Here is a 17,908-nt window from a genome sequence, read left to right as displayed (position 1 = left end):
GTAGAGGACATTCCAGAGCATCCGAATATGAGTCCGGTTTTGATATAACATGAAACGTGGATTTGATAAATATCAAAATCCAAAAAAATGGTTTTCCCCATACAAATTTATATGGAAAATTGAATCGCTTTGCGCAAAGTGAGTACTAAACCAATCGGTCCCAAACTTTGGGGAGTTGTTTAGGACTCCAGAAGGAACTAAAAAAGTGCTGTGCTCACTAAATTTGGACAACTTTATTTTTTTCCATACAACCATATTACACCCTAATGCTTTATATTTTGCATTTTGAGTGTGTTTGTATAACTCTTGTTTAAGGCGGTTTTAAAATCATGAAAGAATAAACAAAAAGATTAACAGTCCAGACTGCATTATCTGAAATTCTCGAAAAAAAAATCACTTCAAATCACCATTTTTTTTGTTTTGTTATGGGTCACTGAGCTAAAATATTTTCTAAAGTTATGTGGAAATTTCAAACCTAAGATGGCGGACTAAACGGATGTGATAAGTTCGTCAAACCGGGAATTCCCAAATCCCAGCAAAAAAATAGTTTTGAAATTTAGATTTGGTTGTGAAAATAGATGAACAGTTCAATATTTAGTAATCGATTAGAATTTTAAAGCATTCAAATTTGTATTTAGAATATCGTCAGCTGTGTGCTATCTTGTGACATAGACCAATTTGGTCGAAAATGAGTTTATGATGACGTTTTGCTATACTTAACAAATACTACAAGATGCTTTAACCCAATTTTGGAAACTCGCTTCCGTTTCCCGGATATCGCAATACACACTTGTGACATAGATCAATTTATCATCAAAATGATTGAGCACACTTGTGACACGTCATACATGTTGTTGGAAAATGTGGACAATTTTTCTTGTTTTTCACAAATTTATGTACACACATACTTTCTAAAGACAATGCCACCTTTTGTTTTTGAAAATATACTGATTAAGTCGGTTAAACTATTGATTTAAGCCTATTTTAGTTTGTATGGGAAATCTGTGCACACTTGTGACACGTAGTACAATTTTACTTTCGAAACACACTTGTGACACGTGCTTTTCAGATTTTTGTTTACATAATTTACTGTATCTTTTAACTGGTGTAACCAAATTAGTTGAAACTTGGAGCGTTTGTTAAGCGAAAGTATACGAACCGATTGCTTCAAAAGTTTGGCTCTATCATTCATAGGTTTTAATTTTATCTACCAACAAACTTTAAAAATCGATTTTTCTTGAAAAGTACTAAATGGTCGTTGTCACAAGATAGCACACAACTGACGATATATCAAGCTTATTGAGAAAAATATGAAAATTTTAAGTTTATAGATCCACAAAATGTCTAGAGCTTTCAATATTCTCTATTTAATTTTATATATTTTTGTAAAACTCTCGTATGTTTGGCAATTTGCTGATTTTTTATATTTAAGGTGAAGCCGTTGATCATTTTCGAAGAAAATTGATCATCACTATAAAATATTCTGTATTAAATTCAATTTAACGAATTTCAGCACCAAAAGGAATCAGCATGTGCCGGTTGTTGCCTTCTTGAAGCCACTGAAAGAATTTTTGATCTAAATCAATTGTGCTTCAAAATTTATATAATTTTGTGGCACAGTCATTGACGTCCTAGTTGACAATCATTGATTAATGACGATTTCCATAACTTTACAAGGAATGGGATAATCGTTAACAAAAGGAATCAGCATGTGTAGGGTACTATTCTAAACAACTTGTTGAAGGAATTTTGTAAAAATATTGAAAGCGACGCAAAATCTATATCTTTGAACGAAAAATCATGAAAGTGACGGAAGTCTTCACGTTAAGGCTCTGGAAGGCATCATCCCCAATCGGCCATCTGGCGGTCATATTTGTTTCAGAAAAAAACATTCAAATCTTGATTCAGAATGTTTCAATCAAAAAAAGGTTTTCTTTGTGTTGTTTGTAGAAGCATTGAACATTAGTTAGTTATTATATTTTCATTTTAATTTACTATTTCTGAACCCTCAATTCAGAACCATCATTGACAGTCATTGCCCCAATATAGAAGGGCACCACCTACCACCTTAAACAACTTTTTTTTGTAAAACTGTTGATAGAAACTTAGGGGAGAGTGGGAAGACTTGATCCCTTTTTTTTTGTATCGCACATAACTCTGTCAATTTCTCATAAAACTATGAACTTTTTGTATGAATTGTATGAACATTCAACTATGTTTGGCTGATAAGGGTATTTCATCAGATGAACTCTTCGCATCATGCCAAGAGTCTTAACAAAATATTTTAAACCGGCATTTTCAAAACGTTAGGGGTAACTTGATCCCCCTTTCAACATTTTTAAGAAACCTTAAGCAAAATGTTTCTTATTCATCCAAACTTTTAATTTTCTATAAGTAACAGCTATTTCATGTAAAACCTATACGTTTGTGTTCAAAATATAACATGTTTAGTATTTAAATGTTTAAAAACTTAAAATATTCTTTTTTAGATCAAAATTGAGCATGTTTATAAAAGCTGGTAATTTTTGTTTACAAAACTTTTGAAAAATTGTTCAAACTGCAGTAAGTTATGTACAACTATATTAAAGGAAACTATGTACGAAAACCCAGCCCAATTAAATAATCTTGAGGCTGATTCCAGTGACTGTAAAATGCAGGGATCAAGTCTCCCAAACGCACTTTTGGAATAATTGATTGTAAAAATAGTATGACAATAAATTTAACGTTAAATGCGTAAGGGCTTCCCAGTTGATAAGTTTATCAAACAATTCATGTAATCAAAGACAAACTTGGACGGGCTTCTGAAAAAATACACTGAAAGAAAAATACACGGCACTTCTAGGAGATTTTAAATTTTTTAAGTTCAAAAGTTAAATTTTAAGGTGTTACAAAAAGACACATGAAAAAATGCAGGATGGTATGTCTCTCCTAAAAAATACAAAAATCATTGACTTGAACTGCTTTTTTTTTTTTTGAGAAGTGGTCTTAACGTCAAAATTTTTAAAAGCCGACAGTAGGAATCGATTCTCCAGACAACTTTACATAAAAGTCTTCATATTGACCATTGTCTTGTGTCCAATCCTTGTGAAGATACAGCGGTTTTATAAATAAAAACTAATTTAATCCACCTATGTGGTTGATGCCTTCCTCACTTTTTACCAAAAATGGGTATATGAGTGGTTTCATCATTTTTTTAGATCCAGAAAAAAAAGAACACAATGCATAACTTATGTGGTCATAACTCGAGACAGGGTTGAAAGATCTTCAAAGTTTTTGACTCTTTGGAAAGGCCTTTCAATTACCTAACCAACGATGGGTCGGATGATGGATCCAGACATAGTTTACATACATTTAAGTGAGATCCGGCTTCAAAAAACGTACATAAATATCACTTAAGTGGTCATAACTCGATACAGGGTTGCCAGATCTTCAAAGTTTTGAGCTCTTTGAAAGGCCTTTCAATTACCTAACCAACGATGGGTCAGATAATGGATCCGTACATTGTTTACATGCATATAATTGAGATCTGGGTATTTGTGAAAACACATTTTTATGCATAACTTTTGAACTACTTATTGAAACTTCAAACAATTCAATAGCGATGTATGGGACCCTAAACCAAGTCGAATTCAACTGGTTCGATCAAAATCCGTTCAGCAAGTGCTGAGAAAACTCAGTGAGCATTTGGGTCACATACATACATACACACACACATACACACACACATACACACACACAGACATTTGTTCAGTTTTCGATTCTGAGTAGATATGTATAAATGAAGGTGGGTCTAGGAGCTTTTAATAGAAAGTTCATTTTTAGAGCAGGATTATAGCCTTACCTCAGTGAGGAAGGCAAAAGGTTGAAAAAATACGTTTTTTGGTGGTTTTTGGCAGTTTCCACTTGATTTTTCAGCTCGAAATTATTTTTATCGGAAAGCTCGTCCGATTTCCATAAGTTTAGCAAATATGGGCCTAGGAAAACATGTCTAAAAGGTTTCATTGAAATCGGAGAGGGCCGGGAACAAAAGTACCAGAAAAATCCCTGATTTGAGCTGAGATTGTTCTAGATTTATCTTAAATATTACATTGACTCGTATTATTTTATTTGTTGTCACTTTTAGTTTTTTAAGGCATTTTCCCGTTTCCCGGAAAATTCCAAACCCGGAAAAATTGGAAGCCCTAGTTGTGATGAAAAATTTAAAAAATGCATGAAGTAATCTAACAGTAAAGTTGATTTGGGTTAAAATAGGGCTCCAAAACTCGATTTTGATGTTTAAAATCAGAAAAATAATTTGTCTGTCATTTTTATTTAAAGTTAAATATGTCTTTATTGAATTTCTCATAAAAATTACATTTCTTTGTCTGTCATTTGATTATCCGTAGTTCTTATAAAACCTCTCAAAAAAAAAAATGCGTTCAAAATGTAACCATTTCCGAAAATCTCCAATCGAAGAATCAAATTAAGTTGATAGAAGTACTTAAATTTTCACGACTCACATAAGAAAAGCGTTAAAATGAGTTGATAATATCATTCAAAATAAAAGTTATATTTCTTACGTACAAGCCACAAAAATAAACAAACAAAATTTCGTTAAAAAAAATATGTCTGAGGTTTAGGTACTTCATACAATCCTCAAGCACCATGCGTCTCCATAAAAGTATTGTTGTGCCATTACAATTCGATGAGACGCATGGTGCTTTCCAGTCGACACCAATTTCTGTAAATCACTGACAACAAATCACAAATTGAACAGCAAGCAAACGTTACGGTTGTAACATTCATACCACTAAATAATAGTTGTCTTACAATTTTGAATTCGGGGAAACAAATATCTGTTGAAGAAAGTGAAAATAAGGCATTTTTTTTATTTGGCTTGATTGCACATCCCTTTTTGCCTTCCTCACCTTACTGAGGAAAGGCTATAAAATCACTCGAAAAATGAATTCACGTATACATATCGACTCAGAATCATGTTCTGAGCAAATGTCTGTGTGGATGTGTGTAGGTGGGTGGACAAAAAAATTGTCACTCGATTATCTCCGGACTGGATGAACGGATTTTGACCGTATTAGTCCCATTCGATCCGTCTTGGGGTCCCATAGGTCTCTATTTAAAATCAGCAAGTTTAGTTAAGTACTTCAAAAGTTATGCTAAAAAACGATTTTGGCGTATGTCCGGAAGCTCGTAAAAGGGTAATTTTTGCAAGAAACCCTATCATGTCATACATTTTCAGAAAGGTATTAAAAAGTCCTTTCAAATGAGCCTAAAACATCAAGGATCTGACCACCCTATCAAAAGTTATTAGCACTTAAGTGTTATTTATACACTTTTGGAGGCCGGATCTCAGATATTTCAGTAAAATTATGTCCGGGTCCATCATGCGACCCATTGTTAGTTATATAATTGAAAGACCTTTCAAATGAGCCTAAAACATAAAGGATCTGACAACCCTATAAAAAGTTTTTGGCACTTAAGTGTTATTTATATACTTTCTGGAGGCCGGATCTGAGATATTGTGATCAAAATATTGTCTGAATCTTCCATGTGAACTTTCGTTGGATAGGTTTTTTTATCAGACCTTGCCAGAAAAATGGACCACCTAAAGGTGGATTAAGTATCGCTTAATATTAATAAAGATATTTGATGAAATATTAAAATCATAAAGCTGTAAGGGACACCTTATCGGAAAAATTTATGACTATCTTTTGAAAAAAAAAAAACACTGTAATAAAAATATTCACTATTTTTGCCGGATTTTTATTTTTTATTTTAGGACGTCAAGTTTTTTTTTCGTCAAAATTGTTTGCCGATTCTAAGAGTTAGGATTGAATTGTAGAGGGTTGAAAAAGCCCTCGTAATTCCTGTAAGCTAAAACAGTCCTCAAATTCGTGGAATGCGTTGAGTTACATACTTGTTCTCTCTCTCCTCTCTTGGTACAAGAGTACATTGCAACGTCTACTTATATGCAGTTTGACCTGGCAAACCTCGTAGCTGCCGGAGACACTCTGGCTGGCTGGTTGATGTCCGGAAGGTTTCGAAATAAATAGGTCATAGAGAGGATGAATAATGCATATTTTAATCGGGTACGTCCTCTTTTTCAACATCGTGTAGGGGAAAGTCCTTTACATACATAAATGCTTCGATGAGTGGCTTTAGAGTTGAAGCTTTCGCTGTCCTCGTGTGTGAAGCGGTGGCGGTGAATTGGAAAATGCAAAAAAAAAGTCTGATAAATCGAGCACAATCTGGACAAAAAAAAACACAAGAATGTCGCGCTTACATTTGTTGAAATCCTCAGCAAATTTCATAAAATCCAAAACTTTATCATACCAGCCAGTGTTGCCAGCAGCTCACATTGGCGCTCAACCAAACCCAAAGAATGTTTTACCATATTGCCCTTTCGAAAAACCGAAGAGTCACGTTTTCGTGATTTGCGTGCCACTTTCGCCCGGTAATTGCTTTCGAATCCTTTCGAGCGCGCACAACCGTCAGGCTCGCAACCCTACCAGACAGAGCCTGCTCTCCCTTCACAGTTCAGAAACTTGATGTAACGCGCTGCCCATCATACAGGAGCATACTGACTTTGGATCCCCCTGACTTAGCTAGCCATCAACGTTTCTGCCACCGCCAAAGTCTGGTTGGTTGCGACGTGAATAGTTGGTTTAAATGGAAAAAAATAGGACAACATTTTCTATACAGTTTTGAATTTTTAGACTCTCGTAATTTTATTAGATTTATTTGTATATTACGTAAATTAAAAAACTTCTGAATGCAAAGATTATTTTTTTATAATGGTACAGCATTTATGGAAAAAATCAAGTTCCACTTTATTTTGATATTATGATCACTGTGCACTCTGACTTTGAAATACCCGACCAAAATCGATCGCACCTGACCCCGTACACTTGGTTCGATTTCTCACGCGTGTTTGATCCTTTTTGTTCCGAACCGCACCCAGCCCCGGTCTATCGTTGCTTTCGTCCTTGCGTGGGTCTGGGTCTGGTTCTCATCGTCTCGGCGCAGCAGCATCCTTTCCTTGGTCCTTTTTTGGGTTCCGTTTTTGCCTCGGATCTTTGGAGTCGTCCGGAATTGATGGAGATTTTATGGTAATCAGGGCCGGGGTATTTAATCAAATGATGACATAACACACTTTTACACTTTGGAGCAGTTCCCCATCGACTCGGCTCTTCCAAGTGAGTGAGAAAATGTGTTTAGTTTTCTTACTATTGCTGTATGCAGTTTCCCTTACGAGGGGGCAAAAGCAGAGCTCAAACATTGATTGCGAAGCGCTCTGTGGAGAGGATTTGTACACGATCCGGAATGCTGCAATAATGAAAGTTTTTACGACGATGTTCGAGGCTGAGAATCCGAGGACTTTGGGAAAAACACAGGTTGGGGTGGAATAAATACGGATTCGTGGAAATATAAAGCTAAATTGTTGTGCTTCCGACAAACGCATCACGATGGTGATGTTGAGTGACGATGTTTTTGCTTAAATCGTCGACTCAACTGCAATGGAGATGGAAATATCTGTCTGGCTGTGGAAGGGCAGATGGCGATGACTGAAATTTTTGAGGTTGTAGCTAATAGCAATACCACTTTTTTACAACTTTTTTCGGATCCAACATCCAACTTTGTATTTCAACTTCAACTTGGACACCAAATTTCCCTTTGACACCAAATTTCAATCATTACACAGTTTCGAGATACAGCCACTGAAAAGCAAATCTAAGTTAAAAATCTAGAAAAACTTTTTCTGATTCCATGTGAGGTGGCGGAGAATGACACTTAAATGATATTGATCAAATTCTTTGAGCATTGAATTTTTGTATTTTTATATGCATAAAGCTATGTATGTATGTTTTCTATGACCAAAGAAGCAATTTTGCATCATTAATTCGTTCATACAAGTCTTCATACAATTTTGACAACCGTCCATACAAAAGGCGATTAAAATACTTTAATCGATTCTGACCGATTCGATGTCTTCGGTAAAGTTGTAGTAACTATTGCTTAGAACGTAAAAAAATAATACACTGAAAATAATAAAATTGGAAATATCATAAAAAGGTCGGGTTCGGTGGTGTAGTGGTAAGCGGGGTTGCCCATCACCCTGGTTGGTCTGGGTTCGGTCCAAGTTTCACACCTTCCGTCGGATGGGAAAGTAAATGTTGGCCCCTGACCGAGATAAGCCCAACGATTTTTATTTTTCCTGCATAACGGTTTTGTATTTTTATTTCTTCAGATTGTGTCATCTAAATTAAGTAGAAGCACAATGAACTTTTTGCAGTCTGCCGAAAATTGCACAACAGAACTCTCGTCAACCAAATCAAACGAAAACTTAGATTTTTTCTGCTAAATCACAAATAATGTTGTGATGTTTCTTTAATTTCTTCAACCGAATTAATCGGTTATGCTAAAATAAGTCGAGCATATACCTAGCAACTCCATGTAGATACTTAGGATACTAAAAATTAAACATTATCTAGCTTTTTTAAATCGATGCCAACATTTCAAAAAGCATCATGTTGAGCATCCATTTTCAATTACCATTTATATATAAATGCAAAATAAGATGTTCTAATGATAACAAACGATGAAAAATGTTGCTTTTGTTGATACTTGATCATCCATATGCAATAAAACATTATTTCCGTAATTTTATTTGAGAAAAACAAACATAACTTCTTTTGAAATCACCAACGTCGATATCACCCTGCTGTCACTGAGGGGGGCGCTTTGTTATGATTCGTTTTTCTTCGCCGAATGTACATGGCGCTTTTTTCATGTTGCTTTTTTTTGTCACGAGGTTTATGTAGCCTTTTGTTTGACAGGTTGACAGGGCTATATACAGGGACTGCTGATGGCAGAGATTTTGTTTATGTTACTTTATTTAAAATCATGATTAAACAGACTTTACTGAAGTAACTTTTGCTCACTTTTGGTGGAGAGCTAGCTTATTAGAAGTACTTTCAGAATACACAATAACCCAGAAAGTGTCAAAATGTACATGATGCCTTTTGAAATGTTACCGTCGAAATGTCCTATAAGCTATTGTCTTTCATATGTTTATAGGACCTTTTAAAAAAAACTCTAGATTTGAAAACTTAGGCTTAAAGAATATAAACCTAAACCGAAAATGGATTTTATTTGTATTTTTTGATTTGGCACAAACTATATGGGGGCCTTCCCTGTGACCAAAGAAGCTATTTTGTGTCATTGGTTCACCCATACAAGTCTCCATACAATTTAGGCTGTTGTCCATACAAAAATGGTACGTAAGTATTCAAACAGCTGTAACTTTTGAGTGAATTTTCTGATCAATTTGGTGTCTTCGGCAAAGTTGTAGGTATTCTTAAAGACTATTGAGAAACAAATAGATACACGGAAAAAATAGCAGATTTTTAATCAACTTTTTTCTCACAAAAACTTAATTTTCCAAAATATTTATTTTTTATTTTCGAGTTTTTTTATATGTTTTAGGGGACAAAAATCCGCAACTTTTGAGCCATAGAGAAACATGGTCAAAAAATCTGCCGCCGAGTTATAAATTTATGAAAAAAATAGTGATTTTTGGAAAAAATCGAAAAATCATGAAAAAAAAATAGTTTTTATGATATAGCCACAGAAAGTTTGATTTTAGCGAAATATTAGCAGTTTTTTTGATTTTTAAAAATAGTGACCATGAGTGACCATTCCTATTTTTTTTTTTTTGAAAAGTTTAGCAAAATTAATATAAAATTGTCTAAGAGACATTGAAGATTGGACCTCTGGTTGCTGAGATACAGCGGCTTAAAGAAATAGAAACAGGAAAATTGAAGTTTTCGAACTCTCACCCAAACAGCCCACCATTTTCAAATGTCGATATATCAGCAATTAATGGGCCAATTTCAATGTTCAAACATAAAACATTCGTAAAATTTTCCGATCTTTTTGAAAAAAATATTTTGAAAATTTTTAAATCAAGATTACCATTTTAAAATGGCCAAACAGTGAAAATTACGCTCATTTAAAATGCTAGTCTTGATTCAAAAAAATCAAATTATTTTTTTCGAACAGATCGGAAAATTTCACCAATTTTTTCATGTTTTAACATTGAAAATCTGACCATTAGTTGCTGAGATATCGACATTAGAAAATGGTGGGCTGTTTGGGTGAGAGTTCGAAAACTTCAATTTTCCTGTTTCTATTTTTTTTAAGCCGCTGTATCTCAGCAACCACAAGTCCAATCTTAGACTCTTAGACTCTTAGACAATTTTATAGCAAATTTTCTGAACTTCTCAAAAAAATATTTTTAGAACTTATGGTCACTATTTTTAAAAAATCAAAAAACTGCAAATATTTCGCTAAATTCGAAATTTTGGTGGCTATATCTTGAAAACGGAGCCCTTTATCAAAAAATCTGTAAAGTACTTTTCGATTGCAAATTCTATTTTACGTAGAAAAATGAGGTCAAGTTTTTTTTTTTGGATAAAATTTCGATTTTTTTTCCAAAAATCACTATTTTTCAAAAAATGTATAACTCGGCGGCAGATTTTTTGACCATGTTTCTCTATAGCTCAAAAGTTGCGGAATTGTGTCCCCTAAAACATATAAAAAAATCACGAAAATCAAAAAAATACTTATTTTGGGAAATTGAGGTTTAGCATAAGTTGATTAAAAAACCTGCAATTTTTTTCCGTGTGCCTATTTTTCTCAAAAGTTTTCAACAATACCTACAACTTTGCCCAAGACACCAAATTGATCAGAAAATTCACTCAAAAGTTACAGCTGTTTGAATATTTACGTACCATTTTTGTCAGCCAAAATTGTATGGAGACTTGTATGGGTGAACCAATGACACAAAACAGCTTCTGTTTTTTCTTCAGTCATAGGGAGGCCCCCCACAAAGTTTGAGCCAAATAAAAAAAAAACAAAAAAAAATGGTCGAAATCGGCCGATTTCGTAGAGAGTTGCTTGATGTTGTTTGATGCAAGGCTTTCAGAAACAAAGATTTTAGTGAGAAAACCAAACGCATTCTTTAATATTTATTTACTATCTTAATTTAAAAAAATAATCTTTTAACAAAAAAATGCACAAAAAAAGGTTTGTGGGAAGGGGGTCCAACAAAAGTGACAAAGGGGGGAGGGGGTAAATTTTTGCCGATTTTAGCGTGACATACTTTGTGGATGGCGCCTTAGTGGTCGATTCTATATGCACAGAAATAGGCCAGTGGCCAAAATTTAAGCTGGAGAACCTGCCGGTCTAGTGTTTTTTCCTTTTTGTTCTTGCAGAAAAATAAGATGCAAGATGCAGTTAATCCAGATTAAAAAAAAAAACATAAGAGCAATTCTCTGAGATTTCGGTGATTCGATTTTTTCTGTATTTTTTTATCCAACTGAAACTTTTTTGGTGCCTTCGGTATGCCCAAAGAAGCCATTTTGCATCATTAGTTTGCCCATATAATTTTCCATACAAATTTGGCAGCTGTCCATACAAAAATGATGTGTGAAAATTCAAAAATCTGTATCTTTTGATGGAATTTTTTGATCGATTTGGTGCCTTCGGCCAAGTTTTAGGTATGGATATGGACTACACTGAAAAAAATGATACAAGGTAAAAAAAAATTTGGTGATTTTTTATTTAACTTTTTGTCACTAAAACTTGATTTGCAAAAAAACACTATTTTTATTTTTACTTACAACTTTGCCGAAGACACCAAATCGATCAAAAAATTCCTTCAAAAGATACAGATTTTTGAATTTTCACATATCATTTTTGTATGGACGGCTGCCAAATTTGTATGGAAAATTATATGAACAAACTAATGATGCAAAATGGCTTCTTTGGTTATGCCCAAAGAATGCACCAAAAAAGTTTCAGCCGGATTAAAAAATACAAAAATTAAAATTAAAAAAGACCGATTCCGTAGAGAACTGCTCATAAAATAAATTTAAAATAAATTTACATTATTTTTATACCTCAAGAACAAAAATATTAATGACCTATGCAAAAATAAAAATAAACTATACGTCAGGTAAAGCCATATTGTGAGATTAATTGATTATTTGAAGGAAAGTATTTTTTGCAATTCTGAATTTAATTTTCTAGCGAGGTTATAACTTCCGTGTAGACCGTACAATCTGCTATATGTTATTTTTCTTTTTTTCTGTCTCAGTACACATGACTATTTTTTTTTTAATTTAGACCAAAGATTTGCCCAAATTATACACTTTTCCAAAAATAAAAAATCCAATAATATTATTTTTTATCAAAAATATCCATTGACGCTGAAACAAACTTTATGACCTCTGTGGTATTTAAAGTACCCTGCCGTTTCAGTGATATTCAAAAAGAAGGTACCTTAAATAATTTTCAATATAAATAACTAAATTTGACCATGGAAAGTTATGTAAGTTGCACCGATGTCAGTATAACATAGATAAGATTTTTTTTATATTGTTTCTAGTAAACCTTCAATCGTGCAGTGCAATACCAAACTGTTGAAAACATATATATTAAAGCGATCTCCCCCCGCACTTAACGCGCAAATGTGCTCGAAAGTCATCGTCGCGGAAAATATTGCAAAAATGCCACCTCAGGACAAACAAAAATGACAGCACATTTTATGCAGAGTGCGTCTCTTGGCCGTGTCGTCGAAAGGACATTCCAGCAGCAGTAATTTACACTGAACACTCTGGTCCTCACAAGTCCCCTTTGGAGTCGTAAACATAGCTAGCAACACTGCCGCTGATTTTCCGGATGAAGTGTAAAACGCTTGAAACATGGGTTTCGGTAGGATGCTTGGCAACACTGTTCTGAGAGGGACACTTTTTCCATGTACGCTTGTTCAAAATTACGCAATTTCGATTGATTTCGCTCTGTTTTGGCTGACTGATTCTGGTTGACAATAGCTCAGCGATGTGATTTAAGCTTTTAATTGCAAATTTTGCGAAGTTCAAGATTGATTTGATTCCATGCAGTAGTATTATTTCAAGTTGAGACGAATTAAAACTGTAGGAAGTACATAAACCGTTGGAGTTCACCAGCGTTGGAAGGCACTTTTTTCTGAAAACATCCAGCTCGATGGTGTCACCTTACATACAGGAACCATCGCCGGGTGCCCACCGCATGATGCAGATCACTGCAGATCAATTAGTCACGGAACGTAATGGCCGCCGGTCAGGGGCCCCGGGCAGTTCAGACATTCTAGAAGACACACGTTAATACACCAGGCCCGCCGACGTGGTTGGCTTGGGCCCAAGAACTCCTAATGAGTGCCATCGGTATGCATAGTGCCGCCATACACGAAAAGTAAGAGGGTTAATTTATTCCGAAGCCCGGTAGAATCGTTACAGACCATTTCACCGGCCGTCTGGGGAGGGTTGTTTTGCTTCAAGAGCAAACAAAATTAGTGTTAATTGCTATGAATTCCAGTACAAAACTGAACAAAAACAAAGTCGAGCTCAAAATTACAAAAAAATACATTCTCAATTAAACGTGTAGTATTTTGACAGATAGTGCCAACAATTGATTACACACGTTTATATGAGAATGGGTATCACTTAACCACTATTCTCAAATCCCCAAAAGTTGAAATTTCCTCCAGTCCATTTTGAACAAAAATAACATGTGTGAAAAATTGCACTTATCTTTCGTTTGTGCACTCTCACACATACACACACACTTTCAAAAAGGTGCGAATTTCCACCTGCACGATTTCCGACAATAAAAGTGCCATCGTCACTATTCATCACCGCTCGGAAGAACATTTTCCAAGGTTCGAAAAAGAAAACAGCTCTTCATTCTAGCGTAAGGAAAAAATCCTCCTTTTTTCGCTGAGTTGTTATCCTTTCGGTTGTCTGAACCCACGGTGTTGGCAAGCAGACTCTATTCTTAGATTAAGGTGTGTCTGGCTCTATTTGCCTCTTCTGTGAAACAAACATCGACCGCCACCAGCAACGGTTGGATGGTGACGTGATGGAAGAAAAAAGCCCGTGGCCTACTTTTTGGGGAGAGAGGTGTCGAAAGCGCCATCTGCATTTTTTTTCTAGTTTGCTTGCGTTTGTGATAAAATTAAATAAACGAGAAGTACTCATGGAAAAAAGAGGGTTTTTGGTATTTCTTCACTATAAAAACATCTCATGAGAACTTAAATGAACGTGTTAAAATGTTTCAGTTTTCAGTTACTTTATGTTTTTATTATAAACTCAAAGTGCATAACGAAAAAGGAGTAACATTTACTCAAAAGAAAATTTCTTAACAAATTTGATTTTACATTTTTAGTATAAATAGCTTTGAAATGAGTAGCTTCAGATCAAAGAGTGCAATTTATAAACGTCTTTTAATGCAGATCTAGGGTTTTTAAGGTCTAAAACAAATTTCCATTTTTAGCTTTTTGGGATTTTTTGGATACCTCTGACTCAAGGCGGTTTGAAAAAAAAACTCCCTAAAAACAAAACACAAAAATTCCAAAAATGCGCTTGAGCTCACAGAAAAAAAATGTGAATTTACTCGACACGGAAAAAATTAATCACATATAAACTCAGTTCATGTAAACTTGAGATTCGACGTAAACAGTTGAATCACACGTAAACCCCTATTTTTACGTATAATTTGTTGAAAATTTACATCAAATTGCATTTAAATTTAAATGTTTAATGACGTGCAAAAGTGTTACATCATAAATGATGTAACATTCGGAAATATTTTTTTGTGTGTACGATCACGTCATAAACAAATTTTCTCACGCGCACGCACGCACAAAATCACTCAGTTTTCATAAAAAGCGAAACTACTAATAAATGAGTAAAGGGGTCATCTGTAAGACTTGAGTAAATTTCACTCAGATTTGGGTGAATTTCGCTTAGTTTTCATTGAATAGCCAAGAAAACTGTGACGTAGCAAATGAACTCAAAGAACTCAGTATTCAATTTGTGAGTGCCATTTGAGTGGTTTGACAGGTGTCAAATCGGGACTTAGCATTTTTTGAATTTGAATTTGCTTCAGATTACGCGAAACGTCATAATCCGAGTTTTTTTTTCGTATTAGTGCCCGTGTGCTTGTCCGTGCTTCTGGCCGTGTTCGTGTACGTGCACCTGACCACGTAGTTGCCTGTTCCTGGTCGTTCCCGTGGCCGTGCTCTAGGCCGTGTCCTTGTCTGGACTCCTGCCCGTGTTCGTGCCCGTGCTTCTGGCCGTTTTCGTGTCTCTGGCCGTGTAGGTGTCTGTTACTGGCCATTCCGTAGCCGTGTCCTTGCCGTGTTCCTGGTCGTGTGTGTGCCCATGCAAAACGGAACAACTGGAACAAAATTATAATTTTAAATGCTAAGTCCCGGAACTGACACCTGTCAAAAAAGTTCATTCGGTTGTTTACCTTTGAGGTTAAGTTCCGAGCTTTTCTCCTTTATTCTCAGCGAAATTCACCTGAATCTGATAGAAGCTCCAACACACTAAAAAACTCATTACCGGATTAAGATGAAAAATGATGCCTCGGATTGTGAGTATAATCTCATTATTGTTCCACATTTTGTGTACAGGTTAGTCTTGTAGAAAACAGACTAAAACTTTCATAAATGTTCATTATTTGAGATTGCATCAATTTTAATTATCAAACTTCAGTAATGTCATTTCTACACGATTACGTTGAACGCTTTAATATGCGTTCCAAAGAAAAACGAAAGTTTAAAAATCTCCTATTCGTGGCATAAATCAACGAAAGCAGCAACGCGCTGCAATCGATGGACCACAATTTTCCAAACTCCCTGCGGCGATGTTTTCTCATTTCCCCTCGATTTTTTCACACCTGACTGTGCGAATTTCCTTCCCCCCTTGGAGGAGGCAGCAAAAATATGGACCTCGTTAAATTGGTTGTTTATCCATATAAATTATATTCTTCCCCCATGGTGCCATTTTTTCCCTCGTGCTCGAGATTGCGCCCAAAATGCCCCGTGTTTGATTTGTGCAAATTTATCAAGCTGAATGACGACGACGACAACAGTGACATGAAAAGTCACATCCTTCCTCTACGGGGGGCTCTGTTAGTCATTGTTTTATCAAGATTGTTGTTTGCGTTAGCGTTCAGGAGTGATGAGGTGAAGACGGAATCTAATTTAAAATTAAGCAGCTTTTCGTGGGTGGGACGCGATCGTCGTGTACTTTTGACAGTTCGCTGAGCAGGGGTGGAATTCAGTTCCCAGTTGGGTCTACAGATTCCTTGGAATATTTATTTTGAGATGATTTAATTTGAGTTTCTAAAAATAAGTCATTTTTCCACCGTTTGAAAAGGTTTATTAAAAATAGTTCTCTTAACAGCCTGGCGTGAAGGCTCTGCTCCAAGCTGATTATTTACACGTCTCCGAACGCAAATGGCCCTTTTATCATCCCATTTCGCAGTAGAGCAGATAAACGTCTGACAGAACCACAGTTCTATTTATAAACTCATTATTAAATTTCTCATTCCACCTTCATGTATGGAAAAAGAATACAAAAACAACGCAAAGAGAGCGTACGTCGTCTGATATGACACCGAGCTTCGACGTAACGTAGGAGGCCATGCCGAGTTGTCACACTAGCTTGTTTACGTCATCCAGGACACCCACGCAAACTAAAAACACTGTCATTGTCAAGTAGACGTCACTCATAGAAGCTTGTAATTAAAACTCAAACCATCAATTACCTCAATTAAACTTGAAACTTGGTATACGCTCATAGAACACACATCATGTTTGAGTCATTTTCATTCAAATTTACACCGATTCCGTAAATCAACCTACCCAGTACAAACTTTAATCAATTCTGGTCGGATTCTACTCAAATTAGAGTTACTCAGCAGGCAAGCGGAAATACACCGAAATTGGGACAATATCTCCCAGAACTACAACAAAACACTGCACAGTGGTCGGAAACGCAAATTTAACAGGAATAATTTATTTCCGCTTCAGGGATGCATTTTCGAGCTTCGGTGTCTAAGAAGCATTTGTTAAAAATGAAATTCTACATATTTTGGTCAAAACGATATTAGGGTGGTCCAACAATTTCTAATATTTTCAAAAACTATCTTCGCTTCTAGATGAGATAGAGGTATACTTTCTTCGACAGTTTTGTAGTACTAGCCATTTCAAACAACTTTGTCGAAGACACCAAATCTCTATCTCTTAATCTGATCATTCTACAGCATTTTATATGAAAAGCATTGGGGTGGCTCATCAAAAAAGTGTTTTTATTGCGTATCTTTTTTGTATTATTTTTGGCAATTTTGTTGTCTTCGGGAAATATTTAGAGCATAAAAATACGCGTCTTTTGAAATGTCAACGAACTCGCTAGGTCTTTTTGGTAAAAAGCTACAGCGTTTTTAATGTTTTTAATAGGCCTTTTTCAAATGTTTGTATCTTTTCGAGGGGGACACAAAAAAATACGCTCCGCGGTGCATCTGAAAGCTTAAAACTTCTTCTTTAATATGAATATAACTTCTCAAAAGGGTTTTTCTTAAACCCAAGTTACAGCGATTTAAAAATGGTAATTTTATGAGATTTTTTTACCATGCTCTATGAGAAAATTTACATGAATATCGCATTAATCAGTATCAAACTACTCTTAGTGAGCTCAAATGCAGGTAAAATTGGTTTGTGGACAAACTTGGTCGAACCTGGTTTTTATGGCAACTAGGGTGGTCTTAGATGACCTAGAGTGGTTCATATTCGTTCACTCTTATAAGATATGATTTTTTTTAAATTCGCATAGAAAGAAAAATAAAAAAAAAAACATTTTAACAAAATTCAAATACATAACCTGTTTTAAATAGTAAAGCAGCTGAGGATATGATATCTTATTAGGGTGGCTCAAATTAATTAGAAAATAAAAAGATTTAAGATTTTATTTGTTAGAAAATGTATTTTAACATATTATTATTCCTCTACGTTTTGGTAAAA

The 17,908-nt window shown here is 35.1% G+C and overlaps 1 protein-coding gene across 3 annotated transcripts in view; it reads right to left on the bottom strand.

The window, feature by feature from the left end:
- The window catches only part of LOC6039070 (rho GTPase-activating protein 100F), an 89,116-nt gene that overhangs the window by 60,272 nt on the left and 10,936 nt on the right, over window positions 1-17,908 (bottom strand). The gene's annotated exons all lie outside the window — the stretch shown is intronic.

This window comes from Culex quinquefasciatus, chromosome 1 (assembly GCF_015732765.1).
Source record: "Culex quinquefasciatus strain JHB chromosome 1, VPISU_Cqui_1.0_pri_paternal, whole genome shotgun sequence".
NCBI classification, from domain to species: Eukaryota; Metazoa; Arthropoda; class Insecta; order Diptera; family Culicidae; genus Culex; species Culex quinquefasciatus.
Note: the sequence above shows the minus strand (reverse complement) of the source record. Positions and strands in the feature narration are given on the sequence as shown.